At 40.8% G+C, this 11,279-nt stretch overlaps 1 non-coding gene across 1 annotated transcript; it reads right to left on the bottom strand.

Moving 5' to 3' along the window:
- Positions 1 to 9,643: 9,643 nt before the first annotated feature.
- LOC127805428 (small nucleolar RNA snoR35) lies at positions 9,644 to 9,724 on the bottom strand. The gene has a single exon (XR_008024154.1). It is a non-coding gene; the product is annotated as a small nucleolar RNA snoR35 (small nucleolar RNA).
- Positions 9,725 to 11,279: the final 1,555 nt, after the last annotated feature.

Here is an 11,279-nt window from a genome sequence, read left to right as displayed (position 1 = left end):
CAGCTGCCCCCCTGGCAGTCCCATCACCAGAGCATGTGCCATGCTGTTGTGATCCCGTTTCCAATTGCCCCCTTTAGTTAGGAAGAAACATCTGGCACCTACCATGAGACTCAATAAAACTTACCTATCCCATAATTTCACTAGAGCCTTTTGAGCCAACCCCATCGTTGTACCATGGTGTGAACTAGAAACACCCTCGCCCAGGAACCAAACAACGTTGACCGACTTCCATAAAATCTAGTTGTCGTAGAAGTCATTTTTCAGACGGTCCAGCAACTCTAGAACCAAGTTACTAAAACCCAACAAACGGGTTGATTGTGACACAGAAGGTAGTCATCACCAACACCATCAGGCCACCCACACCCCTATTCATCTGCCTCTTATATCCTTGTATTCCCATAGTCATCTTTTCTCAGAGTTCATCATGGTCGTTCCTTTACCCGACTGTTTTCGTCTTCCTAACACTTTGGAACCTTATGATGGCACCACCGACCCTCAGGACCATCTCACCATATTTAGCGTCGCCATGCTGCTAAGCGGAAGTTTGGATCCGATCATGTGCCGATCCTTTCCGAGCACCCTAAGGAAGTTGACTATGTTATGGTTCTTGTCCCTAGAGCCGGACTCCATCCACAACTTCCCCGAGCTATCCACTCACTTCCTCACCCATTTCTTCACCAGCCGAGCTCATCATAAGACATCAGTCAGTCTTATCAACTTGAAGCAAGGCGAACATAAGCCATTACGGGCATTCATGAACAGGTTCTTTCAGAAGGCCTTTCAGATCAAGGACCTCAACCTAGCGGTCGCCTTACACGCCATCATTGTAGGATTGAGAGCAGGCCCATTCGTCGATTTGTTGGCCCAGAAACCTCCTGTTGTTCTGAACGATCTCAAGACACGCGCGGCAGGGTACATCAACATGGAGAAGGCCTCGGTCGCCTGATGCAACGAAGCTGAGTTACAAGCACGGACGCAATCGGTTCCCCTGTCAAAACCCTCCACCAAGCATCAGAGCAACCCCGAGAGAGACTCCTACTGAAAATAAGAAAGCCGAGATCACAACAAAGGACGAAGAGAATCGCCCCGAGCCCCCGAACCACCTCGATTACACTACAACGCATATACCCCCTCACAACTAGGCAGGATTAGATTTTCCAAGAGGTCTACAATGCCAGGGTCATCCCCCTCCCGGATATCAGCGAGCAATTATCTCTCCGTGGCAATATCGACACTAGTAAATTGTGCGATTACCATCGTATGTTCGGGCACACGATCGAAGAATGTGCTGCCTTAAAAGACCAGATAAAATGCTTGGTTAGGGAAGGCTACCTCTGCCAATATGTTTACAGATCGGATAAAAGGCGATTCCCACAGGGTAACTCGAACAGACGAAGGAGCCGCAGCCCTCAGAGATGAACCCAAACAAACAACAAGCAAAATGCTAGACCACCCCCGAGGAATTCGATCGTTGGGGTCATTGACACCATCTCTGGAGGTTTCGCAAGTGAGGGAGAATCAAACTCAACAAGGAAACGACACCTCCAGGGCAGTAATGTTGATAGATAGCACTGAGAAAATGCCAAAGATGATGGTCTGACATCCAGCAATCTCTTTCACCGATGAGGACTTTGAATATATATGAGTATGAAGTTTTCCTATTTAAGAAAGGTATATAAAATATTTTGAAAATCATCAATAAATCAAATTTATTGAAAATATATTTTTCAATGTTATTTTCTCTATAAATTAAAATAAAAATTTCTCAACAAAACCATTTTGGTTTTGGATGAAACACCAATTATCCATTGGTAACAATGCACCTCTTTATTTATTCTTTTTTTTGTAAATAAAAATTCATTAAAAATGAAAACGCACAAGCATCAACAAGCAACAAATAAGGGCATACCCCTCAAAGAAAATAATAATAAAAAAAACTCACACTAGGATAAAAAGCTAAGGTACAACAACCTCAAACATGCACAGTAGAAATATAACATAACTTAGAAATCGTAAACTAATGGGTGAACAACAACAATCTTCTAGAGATGAACTAGGCCCAGGGGATTAGAAGGGAAGCTCCAAGGAGAAGACGAAACCAGAACCCACACACAGCCAAAACAACCCCCATTCCAAGATGAAATTTGAAGCATGAGCAAACTATCAAATTCGACGGTACTACGTTGGAAGCTTCAATAGAGTATGAAAACTAGTCCGTAGATGCCCCAAAAAGCTGCTAAATGACTATGAGGGGAGGAGAATTGTCAAATCTAAGGATCTCCCACCATCAAAGCTAACCCATTCAGCGATGAAATTTGAAGTACGAGCACACTGTCAAATCCCATAATACCAAGCTAGCTGATTGTAGGGGTGAAGGAGTTCTATTTGATGGAACCACTAGATGGCTGCAAACATGACATAGAGGAATGAGAAATGGGGGGTAAAGAAATGAAAAGAGGAAAGAGGATAAGAGAAGAAGATAAACTTAACTCAAACGGCGGATGGGAACTAAGTGAGAACCCAACCAAAGGGCCTACAAGGAAAATAGACTCACAGATAAGATATAAATTTATGGAATAAAAAATTCATATCCATAATAAGATATAAATTGCAGGGAAATCATACAATTTAACCAAAATTAGAGATCAAATGCATAATAAAATGTAAATTATAGAGTCAAAGTGCCCAATTTTTAGGGATAGAGTTGTTGCTTCTTGAAACTATAAAACTTCTAAAAATTCCTCTTGTATCTTTCTTCTTTTTTGCAATACCTAATATTTTTGAGCAAACCAAAATGAATGAATTAATTAATTTTTTAAGAATATGAATTAAACCCAAAAATAAGAGAGACCCACCGTAATTTGGCAAAATACCAAAGCACTAATGGGATCCAATAAAGCCAAACATGAGTTCATGAAGATTGGGCCTAACTAAAAATAACTAAAAGTTTGAAAAATATGCTAGTTTTTCATTAAACTATAGAGCTTACTTTAAATGAAAAATTAGTATAGATGAAATCAAATTGGATTGAGCCCAATATTGGGCCTCCTAAACAAGGTCACAATGGATTAGTGGGATCAAAATCGATGAAAATTAGGTAATAGATTAAGAGTTATGACTCCTAGTTGGTTGAAATATGCAATGTGTTAGTTGGAAATACTATTTTAAACCCAAATCAAATTCGAACAGGTTCTAATTTCAACGAATTGAAAGATGAGTGTCAAAATAGACACAACTAAGGACACAACGGTATAACTGGATTTCTTTACCAACCATCAGATAAAATTTATTAAGTTCGAAAGATTTCGAACAAATTTAGCAAAGACACGACAAATGAAGGCAAGTCACGCTAACATTTTGAGTAAACAATTGCAAGTTAAATCAAACCATCTTGAGACACCCGTAGATGACATGAGAAAAACACATTGGTATGTTCGGAAGAAATTTTCAACCCCAAGCGAGTAAGATATCAAAGCCAAAAATCTATATAAAAAAAGTAAAAAAATTATATCATAAGAGAATTGAGGGACTAAAAAACATGATAAGAAATGATTAAAGAAAAGGACGGTTGTGACGCCCCGGCCCCATTAACGGGTGCCACCATAACCTATATTACAACCCCGGTCTGCTCGAAGGATGATTATGCCCCTACTAATATAAATCTTTAAAGTAATATGGGCGCCCTGGGTGGGGTCCAGGTTTCGCCGCCTTCGACCAGACGAGAGCTCGGGAGTTAATTGCGAGGACAACGGAAACTCACCCGAGCCTCGTACCTGATTAGGCCCTTGGAGCATAAATCCAATTTCAAACAAATTATATCAACAAGCCCAATAAATTACTTCAACCACCAAACATAATTAAACATATCTCAATTTTCAGCCGTAGCCGATAGGTACAAGTTATCTACCCTACTGGGTTTACTCACAATGGGAACCTTAACTTGGTTCCGGTTTACTTTAGGTTAAGCCATATTTGACACTCATAGTTATCACACAATAGTTATATTACATTATTAACATTTGGGGTTAACCCACACCCCCACGGTTAACAGTCGCTGCCAACTGACAGCTCTTTTATTAGCACCGCCTTTCCTTTCTCAGATCCCGAGCCACCTGTTGGGTTAATGGGAAAATACAGGGGGTGAGTCCCGGAGACTCAGTAAGGGTAATATGAGTTGCAGTAAATTAAAATGCATGACAATTATAGAATAATGTGAAGTGTATCATGAATGCAGGCCTGTCCACCTCACCCTAATTCGAATTTTGGTGGCCCCACTGATTTCATTTAGAACCCCATCTCGAGACTCACATGGCCCAAATCTACAGCCCCATGCCTAGACACTTCTCCCACAGTCTAATACAAGTCATGCCAAAATAAATTTACCCGCAAATCATAATAAATCTTACCACACATTAATCTCATGCTGCGTGTTGGTTACACGTTCCAATTTCTTATATAATTATAAAATAAAAATAATTTAATTAAATACGCAGTCAATTTTAATTATCGCCGATACATCGCTAATTAATTTAGCTAAACATGCGACTGATTCATAAATAGCACTATTAAATAAATTTAAAACTTTTTTATACCTCACGTACACACACGGGCAGAGTTTCAGCGCGTTAAAAATTACCGAGCCTTACAACAGTGAAATCACTGCTATTTATAAGCGCCAGAAGAGGAGGAATCGGCCGAAGGGGGGAAATTTGGGCTGCCAGGGGCCTCTCACATGCTACCACGTGGTAGCAAGGGAGAAGGGGTGGGTGGCGCATGGCCACCCACGCGGCACGGCCAGGGGCGCGTGCCTGGCGCCCTGGCTACGTGGCTGCGCGCGGCCTTGCCGCGTGCACCGGCACACGCATGGGCGCCGCCTGGCGCCCAGCTGTTACAACGGTGTATGTCAGACAGTTGCAAGTAGTTGACAAGAGGTGACTAGTGGTGGCAGAGAGGCGTCAAGAGGCCACCAGTGACAATGAGGTAATAGTTAATACAACCTGTATCAAACAAGTTGCCTTTTTACCAATAAATAGCTCGATTCACCTAGTTTCATTTCGAGGTCATGACAGATGAGAGAAAAGAAAGCAGAAGAAAAAAAAAAAAGTAAGAAAGAATCAAGAAAAAAGTCGCTAAAAAAACCAATTCGGAGTAGTAGTTTGCTAGAAAAGGTGAATAGTTAGACAAATTTGTCAATTTTTTGTCTTTTCTGACAATAAGAAGTGGTGTAGTGGTCGGTGTATAGTGAGGGTCTACTTTCAGCCATCGACAATCGTCCTAAGTAGTAGCAGTGGTAGCCGGAGGCTTATTGATGGCAAAAAGCCTTAATGGAAAAGATAAGAGTGGGCACAATTTCTGAAAACTTTGAAGGAGGCATGTGTAATAGCATGTGTAATATTCAAAAGTTCCTAACCTTTTTTAATTGACACTTTTACCTATAAAACTTCTAGTTATTACACTTAGACTCTCTAATTTAGTTTCTTATGCTTATCACCTATGTTTTTGCTTAAATTTCACCACAACACTTAGACTCTCTAGTTTTAGTTTATTATGCTTATCACCTGTGTTTTTGCTTAAATTTCACCACAACCTTGAAATTTATATTTTATTACATATGAGACTATTTATTTGGCATAAATTGCACTACATCCTCAAAAGTTATGCAATATAAAGTTTATGTTTATTACATTTAAACTTAATTAATTTGTTACTGAGCATGCTATATGGTCATATCATATCCCATTATGACTTGACAAATGAACAAGGAGAAAATTTGTGTTATCAAATAGGTGATTGGTGTTTCACCTCGAACCAAATGGTGTAGGTTTACTTAATAAACAATAAACAACGAGTATCACCTATTTTCTCTTAATTGGGCAAAGATAATTGATGCATATCATGTGCTAAATCAATACACGAAAATCATATTTTTAAGATGTCGCTAGGTGGTTTATTACCTAATTAGACATGTTCAAGCATGCCGACAAGTGGTTCTAGCACATCGAAAATGAATGAGACGATGAAAAATTAAAAGATTTGGGTTTACCCCTTAGATTTTGTACTTAAATTTTTAAATTTATCACGAGAAACTAGACTTGATTAATGTATATAATAATTTTATTTTGATGTTTAAATTTATGTTATTTCATAGTGATGAAAAATTTAAGTTCAATTTATACTATACTTTAGGGGACACTTTGAAAATTTTCCAATATCCTACAATTTTGCTAAATTACTAAACTAAGGATAAAATGTAGAACTTTTTTTTTTCGTGGAGGCCCTTATCAAACTTGCCCACTGAGTAGGTGTAATACCTGGGAAATTATTAAGAGTATAAATGATATTTGATGAAGGGTATAACTGGAATTATCGAAGGAATAAGGCTATATGACACACTAACGTAGTTTTAAACGATCGAATCAGTCGAAGGGAGTAACCCAGACCTTAGATAGCCAAGAAGAATGGTATAATATCGACAAGTGATTCGAATTATGATTTTTAGTGATGAAAGAAATTGGTTCGGGAACAGTTTTCGGTACAACTGTCGACTGGGCTGAGAAAACTGAATCGACGTTAGATATATCCAAAAAAGTCAATGGAACGTGTCAATGACTAATATTTAATGTGTTTAAGGTCAATTTGACTAGCCGGGCCTAAGTGCAGTTTTCTAAATTTGCTCGAGGGAGGTCAAAACAGTAATTTTTCAGAAGTTTCAAGGACCAAATGAAGAGTACTAATCTTGAGGGTCTTAATGGTGTAGTTGGATTCATCAGGGGTATCATGGAAAGAAGAAAAATGGCATTTGATGAAAGTAGGGGGTGGAAGTGTAATAAATCAAAAGTGTAATAGTGTGAACGCAGCAACACGGCTGCAGCAAATCTTCGCACGTGGAGGCCGAATCCGGCAATGGGACGGCCGGGGAGGAGCTGAGGGAGGTCGTATACGGCTGTGGGTTGCTTGTAGGCCAAGTTCTGGCCGGTGATTGGCCGGATTTTGGCCGGATTTCGAGTATAAAAGGAGGCCGCGAGTTTTGATTTTTGGGCTTCAAATCGATCGAGTTTTTGAATGGTTTCGGGAGAGTGAATAAGGGGCTTTTGGTTGCAAGGCATCAAGGAAGATTTTGGGAGGCTTTAGAAGCATTTTCGTCAAGTGTAGAGGCCGATTGAAGCTCGACCGAGGGTTGGTGGCGGACCGCCGCGAGCCGCCTGCAACTGCCATTTTTGGGCTTTTTCTGGCGAGATTTCGGCCTAAAAATGGTGCCAGTGGGATCGACTCATAGAAGGCTTGAAGGGGGTATGCTCAGATCGGTCATCGGAGGGGTCGTCGCCGGTCGGTCTTGAGAAGAAGACGACGCGCGTGGCTGCACGCGCCAGCTTTCACGCGCAGGGCGCGTGAGAGCGCGTGTAATAGGGCATTTGGGTAATTTTAATTCCAATATTTTTATTTAATTATTTTAGGAATTATTGTGTTGAAATATTTTGAAAAATATCTGAGGAGATAATTATTTTGGAATTACTGAGGTGAAAAATGGGAGAAAAATAGAGAAAATTATGGAAAAATTGAGGAAAATGGATCTTAATGCTCCTTAATTAAATATGATGTTTAGGATGTGTTGAGGATCGAGGTTGAGTATAAGCTCAAGTATTTGGGATTTGGCACGCAAACCGAGGTGTTGCACAAGGATCGAGGCGATCTGAATACATTCGAGGTGAGTGGTCTGATCCTATCTTTACCTTATCTTGAAAATATGTTGGAAGGTGTGTAGTGGGTTCAGGTGGGCGGTGTTGCCCTCTCGAACTTAGATTACACGCAAATAGGACCAGTTCTAGTGAGTGGTTTGATTCTAGCTTTACCTTGTCTTGAAAGTGTTTTTAAGTGCATTTGGTGAGTTCCAGTGAGCAATTATACCCTCCTAGACTTAGCTTATATTACAAGGTTTTTGCTTATGGTCATTGTGTCGACATTCGCTACATTGCTTTAACTGATTTACTTTAAAATGTTAGTGCATGGCGTGTGAATTTTCATATCATTTGGGGTCTAGTTTCATTACATCGTTGGGTTCATATGGGGCGGGACGGGGTCTTCTTGAAAATGGTACACGGTTAATCCTGCCGATCGGGTGACATGGTAGGGCACCCGGGGCCGGTACTGGTGATCGGGTGACACGGTAAGGCATCCGGGACTGGTAACCGAGTGACACGGTAGGGCACACGGGGATTAAGTATGTCAGAGAAATTTCTCAAGTTTGACGTGTCTTGCATGTTGTTGTTTAGTATGCCATGCTCATGTGTCTTTCATGCATTATATAAACTGTTTCATGCCTTCACTTAGATGTTTCATCATCTAACCTGGGTTATGCCCCTAGAACATTCAACGTTCCAGTTAGGGACAGCTGCGAGGTCAAGGACGAGGCCGGAGAGCCAATGGTGTTTATGTGATAGTCATTGTATCATTTGATAGCATAGGAACTTATTTTGCTATATGTATGAACAATGGTATGTCGGTGTTTTAAACATTTAGTAACGATGTTATATGTATGTTGGTAGGGAACATCTTGTGTAACACGTGGCAGGCCACGTTATTTTGATGGTTAAGTATTCCGCTGTATTTGAAATGTTTCGTTCAGTTGTGATTATGCTAATGTTAACTAAACGAGTAAGACTGGAACTCTCGGGGTATATATCTGCATGTGGAGATTGTTCTTGAGATCACCGCGGGTGCCGGCTGTAGTTTTGCGACGAGTGTTTCATCTGCATGTGAAGATTGTGTTTCACAGGCGCCGCAAGTAACAGACTTGGAGAAAAAAAAAAAAAAAAGAAACCCCAGGAATTTCCTTATAATGACACGCCTGTATAGGGCGGGGTGTTATAGTAGGCAAAACCAGAGAAAGGATTCAAGGCGAGTCCAACAGTCCAACGAACTTTCCTTGCCGCGACAGAATTTAGGATTTCGGCTATTGCAGACGTGGTTCAAGGAGGCGACCACAAGGCATTTCGTGATCCGAAAGCAGATCGGAGCGGGTGAGCATTTCTCAAATTAAATTCCGAAGGAAAGTTAGAGGCCTCAGCCATTGGACAGTGATTGGGGGTGTGGGTCATAGCGGTTGTAGGTCTTCTTCATTGGTGGCGAGTGCAACGATTTTCAGGTTGTGACTGCTCCATTCCATCGCTGCTAATTTCCAAGGCTTCACGAGGATTAATTTCTGATTGTTCATAGGCCGTTACGGTCCGACGACTCTCGTTTCAAATTTTGAGAGGCAAAGCAGACCGAATTAACGTAGCCGCGCAGTTAATCCTTGGTTGTGGTTCCAATTCGAGTTGAAGGCTACTGAACCGGGAAAATTCTATAAGATTAGCAATGGCAGAAGGGATGTGGATGAAGAACCTTGAGTCCCAGGTGCAGCAAGTCCACTTGGCAGCCACTGATCTGCAGGCTCAAGTGGAATTACTTGAGATCGGAAGCAAACGTGAGCAGGTAGCAATCATGGCGTTGGATCGGAAGTTGGAGACCTCTCTAGGGGGCTTGGAGAGAAGGTTGAATGGAATTATAGATGAAGTGGGAGCTCAGATCAGGGAACAACTACAGAATTTAATAGTCATGTTCTCTCACCAAAATCACTCATCTATGAATGGATCGACTTCAAATATTCCAAATAGTACTAGGAGGTCTTCTGCTACATCGTTCTATACTCAATCTAGTGCTGCATCCCCTGTTTGTCATCATGGAGGAACCATTCAAGGAGTACAACATTTTGCTGGAAGCATTTCTAGTGGTCATTTTACCTCGAATAATCTCCCTATTACCCTTTCTCAGATATCCCATAATAGCGCACATGGTCATTCAGGGGTGCCAAATAGTGGTAGAATGAGTGTTGTTGGAAGCCTTGGATATAATAGTGGCACAAATGGAGTTGGTGGGTCTATTCCTGGGATTCTTCCAACCTCTGCTGCAATCGGTAATTGGGATGCTGTTCCAGGAAGGGGAGCATCTCCAACCCTTGGAAAGGCAGAAACTCGAATTATAAGTTCAATGGGAAACATAGTTGGTGGGGGCAACGTTGGGAAGAACCTGAACTATGGTGAGGTTGATAGGGCAGTGAAAGCAAAGGGACAATCAGAAATTGTTGAAAAAGAAGTTCTTGTAGAAGGATATTCTAGCAAGCACAAAGAAAAAAGAGTTGCTGAATTCATTACATGGAATCAGAGTGGCGCAACGGATATTGGTGCTAGAGTCTTTACTCATATTTCGAACTTACTGAAATCTGAGGGACAATCAAATTTGGAACAAAATATGGATTTGACTTGGGTTAAAATAGGCAACGAGAAGATGGAAATAGTACTAGCTGGAGGAAAACTGAAGGAGTCGAAAGGTTTGCTGAAGAAAACAAAACTATCACTGGTGTGTTGGTTTTTGCTCCTACTAGAAAATCCAAGTTGCCGTCTATTACCGGATGGGATGAACCAATGGCTGATTGTACTCTTAAAGTGGAGACCAATCTTGATTGGTCAGCTATTGTAGAAGATTGGGAACACAATACTGATGTGGCTAGGTTTTGTTTTCTAGACCTTGCCTCAAATTATGTGCTGGCAGACTTTATATACTTGGTGGATGAGTGCCCTCATGACTTGTTATTCTTTCAATATGCAGTTGTGGTGCACCATGGAGGTGCAGGAACAAGTGCTGCTGGTACTGAACTTAAACTCTATCAGGTTGCCTTAGAGATTGATTTTAGATACTTAAGAACGAGGAAGAAGAAAAGGCCTAGAAGGACAAGAAAAGAAAGAAAGAAAAATCAGATAGAGAAGGCGGGCATTGGATAAAGAAGCAATGGCTAGGTGGTAATAAGTTTCTTGGGGACAAGAAACATTTCAAGGTGGGGAAATTGTCATGTCCCAAGGGTAATTAGAATGGCAATAATGTAATTAGTTATATTAGTTTGTTATGAGATATTTGAGTATTTGTTAGGAGCACATGAGTGCTGTTAGAAATTAGTTAAGGAGCTAGCTAAGGCCTATAAAATGGCCCATTGTAAGAGGAGAGGGTATGCTTGAATTAAATGAATGAAATCTGATTCTTTCTCTACAATTTCTCTACAATCTCCCTCTCATTTTCTCTCTATTTCTCTCCCTCATTTCTCTCTACATTCTTCCCCATTTTTGTCCATTTCTTCCTCTCAAATATTCTGTTATTGATTCTATTCATCAGCTCATTCAGATTGTCATTCCAATCCTAGGCTAAACCCTAGGTTCATGACATGAGCACAGGAAGATTTCTAGCATTTC

This window comes from Diospyros lotus, chromosome 6, assembly GCF_014633365.1.
Source record: "Diospyros lotus cultivar Yz01 chromosome 6, ASM1463336v1, whole genome shotgun sequence".
Lineage (NCBI taxonomy): Eukaryota > Viridiplantae > Streptophyta > Magnoliopsida > Ericales > Ebenaceae > Diospyros > Diospyros lotus.
The sequence above is the reverse complement of the archived record's forward strand: the minus strand, read 5'-3'. Positions and strand labels throughout refer to the sequence as shown.